Raw genomic sequence first — 8,551 nt, 5'->3', positions numbered from 1 at the left:
AGGTGCGGAATCTGTAATAGAAACATATTATTCTGGAGTCTTTAAATTTGTGTGATAAAAATATTTCTTTTACTAAATATTCTCTCGATTTCAGAAACTCATTTTTATCAACTTCATCAGTCAATTAAACATTTTCCGAGACTATATATATATATATGGAACTGAGCTAGGCTCTAGGAGGAGCTCTGTAGGACTCCAACATGCTTCCACCATGATTGGGGGTAAATGGTGAGTATCCAGCATGTTTTCTGATGTGTCACCTTGTAGAGCAGTGGCTCCAGTAGCCAGTGTTTGGCACCCCCAGAGGCGGGAACAGTGGCCAGGGCTGGAGTGGTCGGGGGAGAATTTGCTGAAAAAAATCTTGGTCTTGAAAGATTTCTAGATTTTAGGCAGGCAGGGAGGAATAATGAAGGCATTCCAGATAGGAAATTACCAGATGCAGGTGAATCCAGTCAAGGTTTGGGTGTAAGACAGACATAAATGTAATCGCACATGTAAATATGCTCCATGAGAACGGAGGCTGCAGGCAGGGATAGATGTACATGTTCTAAAGATGCCACCAGCACCCAGTTTCTGTCCTCTCTTCATCTCATCCCCTGCTCTCAGTTCGCACAAGGAATTGCCTCTCCCAGTGGCAAAAGAGCTGCAGAAGCATCGTCTTCATCTTTTCTGGTTCTAGTGGGGAAAGACTCTGGGTCCCTATCTCAACAATGCAGATCAAGGTCTGATAGGGTCCCACTGACTTTGACTGGCCTTGTGCTATCCCTGAGCCAACCACTCCGGCCAGGGGAATGGGGTATGATTGTCCCAGGTGACAGGTGGTTGACCTAAGCTGGGGGAGGGTGGATCCCCAAATGCAGAATGGAACCCACTGCTGACAGTAGCAGAGAGTACAGGATTCCTATGGACAGCAATGTTTTTCACCAGAGGATATTTTTTATGTCTAGGTTTCTTCTCTTGAATTTGATACCTGAAAATCAGGTAATCTATTACAGACTTTGGAGATACTGAGTTTAATTCTCTGTGTCCATTTACATCAAAGGACGAACAATTGGGAACAGTTCTCTTGGTCAAATGAGTAATACTGGGTTTACTTCATGGCAAACCATAGCCTCTTAGTCCCCTAAGGGTACTTTGTTTTTTATAATACGAGGGACAGGATGTGACTGAAGAAGCCACAATTGCTGCTTTAAAGTTTTTTCAAGACTGCCACTAACTTATTTTCTCTGATCTCCTTGGTTCTTTGAGTCAATTTGGAATTGGCTCTCTGCGTTTCGTGGCACTTGGCTTCCTCAAAGTTTAGGAAGTAGAGTCAGGGTTTTCAGAAGCCAGGCACTAATGAAAAAGACTGAACTATATTTTTAAAACAGTATTTTAATACCAATGAAAATTCTCCTTATTGCTTCTTCCTTGGAAGCTTATCTCGTTTCTTCTGCCTCCTCCTGAGAAAGGCTTTATCCAGTTTTTCTTATTGCACAGGAAGTTCTGACAATGACCCAATGCAAGATGGGTTGAGATTCCTCTTTCACTGCATCTGGCCCTTTTTTGGCTGAAGATGTGATGATGAGAGTAGTGATGAATATGGCCAAAGCAAGAGCCATTATCAATGAAGCACTTGATATGTTAAGAGTTTATATTTATTACTTAATTTATTCATCGTAATAACCTTGTTAGGTTCACCCTGTTATTTCACTTTTACAGACAATGAATCAATGAGTGGATACATTATTCCTCACATGTGATAATCTCTTAGGAAGGCCACAGACACAGTGGTGAATGCAACATGGATGTTGCATTCCGGCCAAAGTGGTTCAAATATTGTCGTTACCATTTACAGCATGAATGATTTTACTTTCTGAGCTCCAGGTTTCCTCTTTTGTCAAGATTAACCTTTTTGTGAGTTGGTCGTGATACTTAGCTAAGAAAATTTGCTTAAGGATTTGCTAAGTTCTCAATAAGTAATAATTATTATTAATTAGTCCCTTTGTGCTTCAGACTAGACTTCTATACAGTCAGTTCTGCTATGATGCTTCTCTTATAAATTCACCTTTGTTCCAGTAAGATTGATATATTAGGGAACAATATGAGCATAACACAAATATTACATTTGGGTATGCTGAATTTTGCCCAGAAGAAACACTTGGTGAAGTCCGGAAACTGCATCCAGCTGAACAAAGACATGTAGGAATACACAAAAAGCACACACCTCCAACACACCGTCCCCCTCAGGTCACTGCAGATGTTATGAGCCACACCATCCACATCTGGCGCTATAACTTTTCATCTCATTTCAGATAATCCCCTCCACTACTGCCCAAGAAGAGCTCACAGGCTGCCAGCCTTCCGCGCCCACTTCCATGAGTGAATGCCAGGTCTATTCTTCAAGGCCAACCGTCATGTTTATTGGCCTGCTATGTATTTCTCAATTGTCGAACATGTGAAGTGTGCTACCATTTTTATGAGGTTCCTATCCTCTTCAAAATGTGTCCCTGCTGAAGACTTTGAGAATTGTGCTTCAACACCATTCCCCCTGTAAGTCCTGTGATTTTTATTGCATGATTTTGCATAAGGTGGTGAGCTTTAGGAATGCACGTACTCTGTTACAGCAGAGCTGATGGTCTGGGCCGTTCATCTGTAAGACGCTGCAAAGGGGGGTTGCAGTTAAATGGGGGGCAGTTGTGCCACTAAGGTTTGATTCAGATCATTGGTGTCCAAGCCGCAAATGCGAATGGTTTAACTGCAGAACAGGTGTGCTGTGCCGAGCATAGCCGGGACTCCTGCCCACTGGATCCTTCCTTGGTTTCTCAGAAAAGCTAAATGGAAATCATGGTTGGCATAGCCTGCAATGTGCAGACCTCTCGTCATAGGAAATTGTCGTGAGTAAAGCTTGCCAGCACTTTCACTTCTCTCCTTTCATCTTCTTTTCATCTCTTGTGCACTTGAATCCCTGAAGACAGGCATGTGATACCATCTTTCTGCTTGAATTGGCAGCTGCTTCTGGTAGTAATGATGCTTCAAATTGGCACAGTGTGTTAAGATTCTTTCAATGTACTTTTGCAGTTAATTAGTCTGCTTTATTATTTCAATTTCTGGAGAGGTTGGTAAGACTGTCTTCATTCTGGAACATCTACTGTGGGAAGAGCATATGAATATGTGTGACCACTTTCCATTTCAGGTCATGGCAGATATTATTAGTCAATCCTAAATTTCTTTTCTTGCTGAGTTTTGTTGTTGATTTCTGAACCAGACTGATTGCTCCTCTGGACCCCAGCAATTAATTTATGCCTAGAACCCACTGCTCATGCTTAGTATCCTAGGATCAAGCTTTACCCTCACAAACTCTCACCATCTTTCTACCAGAAAGGTGTAGAAACAGGGGCAGAAAGAGCTAAATCTAACAATAACCATTCGGCAACTACAATATTTAGGGGATTGAGGCCCTGACAGATGAATCGTGTCTCAAGCATTTGGTGCTCACACAGCCTCCCCTTTGTGACATCTTGCTGCCAACAGAGACTAAATCACATCATCTAAGTCACATGGAATCTCTCAGCAGAGCATCTCAGAAGAGTATATATATGGGCTCCCAAGCTGTTAAGGGCCCAAGTTCAGCACTTCACTGCTAGCTTCCTGCCGTGATGGGCCACGATGGTATCTTCTTAGAGCAGAGTGTAGAGTAAAACCCGTGAAAGGTTTTTGTATATGAATTCCTTGCACTTGAAAGTTGCACTTCACTTAGAGATGAAAGGAAAGTGGTATCAATCAGCTGTGGGCCTGTGAATTATCTACAGGGATGTTAGGGTGTACAGGGAAGCAGCTTGGGAGAAGCCCCTGCTACAAATGGCAGTCAGGAGCGTCTCTGCAACAAGGCTGCACACAGGCACCTGGAGGAAGGCTTCTGTATTCCCAGTTTAGCTCTCTCTGCTTGCCTCCTTCTACCTGGTGCTCATCATACTTTGAGTGCGTGGATCCTGATTAAGTGGATATTCCAGATTCTCAGCAAGATGAGATGGTACCTGAGGGCAGATTCTAAGAGCTTCTACCTACATCATAGTGCAAAGGGTAATGTCTGCACTCTCCAGGGGCTTAATAAATACTCATGGACCACAGATGACAACTTAGGACATTGGGAGACAGATGAATTTTAACAAATATATACACCCATGTAATCTACACTCCAATCAAGATACAGAATAGTGCCATCATCCCAGAAGGTTTCCTCATCCTCCTGGGTGGTCAGCCCTCCATCCAGAGGTGACCACTGTTCTCATTTCTACCCCATAGATAAGTTTTACCTGTTCTCGAACTTTGTCTAAACGGAATTTTACAGTATGTTCTTGTGTCTGCTTCTGCAAAAAAATCATATTTTGGAATCTATGCCATAGTTATACGAATCAGGGTTGTGTCCTTTTCTTGAGTAGTATTTAACTGCATGAACATGTAAGAGTTTGTTAATTCTTTCTGTTGACTCGTGCATAGGAGAGTTGCTTCTAGGTTTTGATTTCTTTGAATAAAGGCCGTGAATTTGTGTACAAAACGTTTTGTGGATATATTTTCATTTCTCTCAAGGTAACTATTTAGGAGTAGAATTTCTGGGTCTTATGATGCATGGATGCTTACCTCTATAAGCAACTCCCAAACTGTTTTCCAAAATTGTTTCATCACTTTATATTGCCATCAGCAATTCCAGTTGCTTTACATTATTGCCAAGAGTGGGTATTGTCAATTCCAAAAATTTAGCCCTTCTGGAGTAGACTGTGCTAGCTCATTGTGGTTTTAATTTGAATTTCTTTAATGACTAAGAATATACATTTATGTCTTAATGGCCATTTGTGTATCTACTTTTGTGAATTTCAGAAAAAATTTTATTTCAAATTTTTACTCATTGTTATTGGATTATTAATCTTATTATCATTGAATTGCATGTGTTCTCTGTATGTTTTGGATGCAAATATATATACATATATGCACATAAATACGTATGTATATATATTGAATATTTCCCCCAGTATGTAGTCTATTTTTTATTTTTCTTACTGATAACTTCGAAAGAGCAGATGTTTTTAATTTTTATGAACTCCATTTTATCAGTTTTTACCATAAATCACAATCCTTTTATCCAATCAAAAAATCTTTACTTAGCCCAAACTTATGAAAATTGTTTCCTAAATTAAATTTTATAGTTTTAGCTCTTACATTTAGGTCTATGAGCCATTTTGTATTAATCCTTGTTTATGGTACGATGTAGATGTTCACTTTTTAAAAAAATAAAGATATCCAGTTATGTCAGCACCATTGTTGAAAAGACCATCCTTTATCCAGTCATTCACTTTGACTCCTTTGCTATAAATCAACTGACCATATATAAGTGTGTCCACTTCTGTTCTAGTTCCATGTCTATACCCACATTCTTATTGCATTGTCTTGATTACCTCCACTTACCAGTAAGTCTTGAAATCACACAGTATAAATCCTCCAAAGTTGTTCCTCTTCATCAAAGTTGTTTTGGCTGTTCTTTTAAATTTTGGAATCAGCATGTCAATTTCTACAAGAAAGCACATTGGGATTTAGATTAGGATTACGTTGATTCAACTGATCTAACTGGAGGAGAAATGACATCTTAACAATACTGAGGTTCTCAAGCATTTCTCCATTTAGTTAGGTCTAATTTTTAAATAATATAAAAAATGATTGTGGGCTATATTTTTTAATTTTCAGCATGCCAGTTTTTGCAGATCTTTTATTAAATTTATTCACAAATGTTTTGCACTTTGTAAACAGGTGTTTTTTTCTCCTTTAAAAATAAACTTTTTTTAAACATTTTTTATTGAGTTATAGTCATTTTACAGTGTTGTGTCAAATTCCAGTGTAGAGCACAATTTTTCAGTTATACATGAACATACATATATTCATTGTCACATTTTTTTTCGCTGTGAGCTACCATAAGATCTTGTATATATTTTCCTGTGCTATACAGTATAATCTTGTTTAAAAATAAACTTTTAATTTTAAAATAGTTTTACAGAGGAGTTGGAAAAGTATAGAGGTACCATCTACAACCTTCATCCAGTTTTCCCATTTATTAACATCTTACATGACCATTATGCGTTTGTCACAACTCAAAAACCATCACTGGTACATTACTATTAACTAAACTTCGACTTTTTTTAAGATGTCACCAGTTTTTCCACTAACGTCCTTTTTCAGTTCCAGGATCGCATCTAAGAGACCACATCACATTTAGTCGTTATGTCTCTTTAGACTCTTCTGGTCCACGGCAGTTTCTCAGACTTTCTTTGTTTTTATGATCCTGACGGTTTGGAGGGGTTTGGTCATAGGTATTTTGTAGAACACGCTTCATTTGGGATTTGTTTGACGCTATTCCCATGACTGGATTTGAATTGGTGGAGGAAAGCTCAGAGGTAAGGTGTCATACTTGTTCCATCAACCACTACCCTTTGGATTTTGCTAGTTTTTGAGCTGGGAGGCCGCTAGGCTGTCGTTTCAAATATTTTTGTTTTATCTTTGATTTCTACCTCCAGTAGGACCCTTGAACCCTATTTTTTTCCTTCCTGTATTGATACTTTCTTGGCAAAACTTGAGGGTGTGGAAGAGGGATGAATGTTGTTGGGAAGAGTCATTTGTTTTTGCATTTGGATTTAGTCCTGCTCATCCAAACTTTCATCTGAAGTTTGGCTGATTTCTTCTTATCTGCACAAATGATCTCTGTTTATGGTTGAAACCCACTCCTGTCCATCTGCACCCAGACTGAAGCTGAGGTTCTACTCACTTCACTTTTTTTAAAATTTTTGTTTTTTTTATATTTTTACTGAAGTATAGTCAGTTTACAATGTTGTGTCAATTTCTGTTGCACACACAGCACAATACTTCAGTCATATTATGAACATACATACATTCGTTTTCATATTCTTTTTCACCATAAGTTACTACAAGATATTGAATATAGTTCCCTGTGCTATACAGTATAAACTTGTTGTTTATACGGTGCTCTGCACGGAAAGGTAATGAGAGTCAGCGGTAATAAATACTACTCACTTTACAATAAATGGTCTCGTTTCTCTGTAATTCGGTTATTCAAGGCTCTAAATGCTCTTTACTAGCTCCTGATGATTTTTTATCTGGTGTCTTGTTAACACAAGAGAAACGGTCCATCATATACCCTCCTACATCCTAAGGAGTAAAACTTATCTATGTTTGGGTATTTTCTTTACCTTGCTTATTTCTTATGACTTTTCCCCCCTCCTTTCCTTCCTTTGTTGATTTGCTTGATTTCTTTTCGTTACAATTCTTCTTTGATTCCTTCACTGGTCTGCACATTATGTATTTCTTTTAGATGTATTTTTCAGAGTCAACACGGTATTCTTAACATGGTTGCTTAACTTAAAATCATAGTATATGCAATGTTTTGCCTCTCATTACCCCCTCTTTAATGATACATTATTGTAATCTCATGTTTTTGTCTCACTCTGCCAAATTAGTAATTATTATTTATACATCCAGTTCTTGCTTTAGACTTTCCCAATTTGTTCGCATTGCTTCTCTCTTCTTCCCTCCTCCCAGAGGGGTTCAGATTCTTCTCTCTGTGATCCATTCTTTGATGGTTCTTTCAGAAGGACCTTCAAGTGGTAAATTCTTGCAGACTTTGTGTGAAACTATATTTTACCCTATGCTGTCATTCTGGAATGGTAATTTAGCTGAGGGGGAAAATTCTAGGCTTACTATTTATTCTTCCTATTTTTGGTATATTATTCAAGTTTCTTCTGACCTATACTGTTGTTTTTGAGAAGTTTCCTGCCCTTCAAAGTGCCATCTTTTGGTTCATAATATAGTCTCCTCTCTACTCGCTTCTAAGATTTTGCTCATTGCTTTTGGTGTCCTATGAATTTTTTTTTAATTGAAGTATAGTCAGTTTACAACACTGTGTCAATTTCTGATGTACAGCATAATGTTTCAGTCATATATATACATGCATATATCCCTTTTCATATTCTTTTTCATTATAGGTTACAACAAGATATTGCCTATAGTTCCCTGTGCTGAACAGTAGAAACTTGTTGTTTTGGTATCCTATAGATTTAATGTGAAGTATCTTGATATGGATTAACTTTTATTTAGGTTTTTCATGTTTTATATTTATTGATATAATACTGAAATAATATTTCAATGTCTACTGTTATATAATTTATTAAATGGGTTCATATCAATAGGCATTAAGATTGCTCCTATTCTTTTATTATACCAATAGTGCTCCAGCAAACATTTTGGTGCAATATCCCTGTACTTAAGTAAATGTCATATTGTTTTCATCCCCAAGGCTTTATGATGCATTTTAATATCCAGGAGTTTGAGAAATCTCTGCTAGAGCATTACTTCTACTTTTAAAAAATATTTTCCTTGCAATTTTCACTGATTATTCTTCAAACTAATTTTAGAACAATTTTATCAAGTCCTAAAGTAATGAGATGGTATTTATTTCACAGGCTAATTTTCAAGAAAATTGATATAATATTATGTCTTCCTATCCAAGGGC

Source organism: Vicugna pacos, chromosome 17 (assembly GCF_048564905.1).
Source record: "Vicugna pacos chromosome 17, VicPac4, whole genome shotgun sequence".
NCBI classification, from domain to species: Eukaryota; Metazoa; Chordata; class Mammalia; order Artiodactyla; family Camelidae; genus Vicugna; species Vicugna pacos.
The sequence above is the reverse complement of the archived record's forward strand: the minus strand, read 5'-3'. Positions refer to the sequence as shown.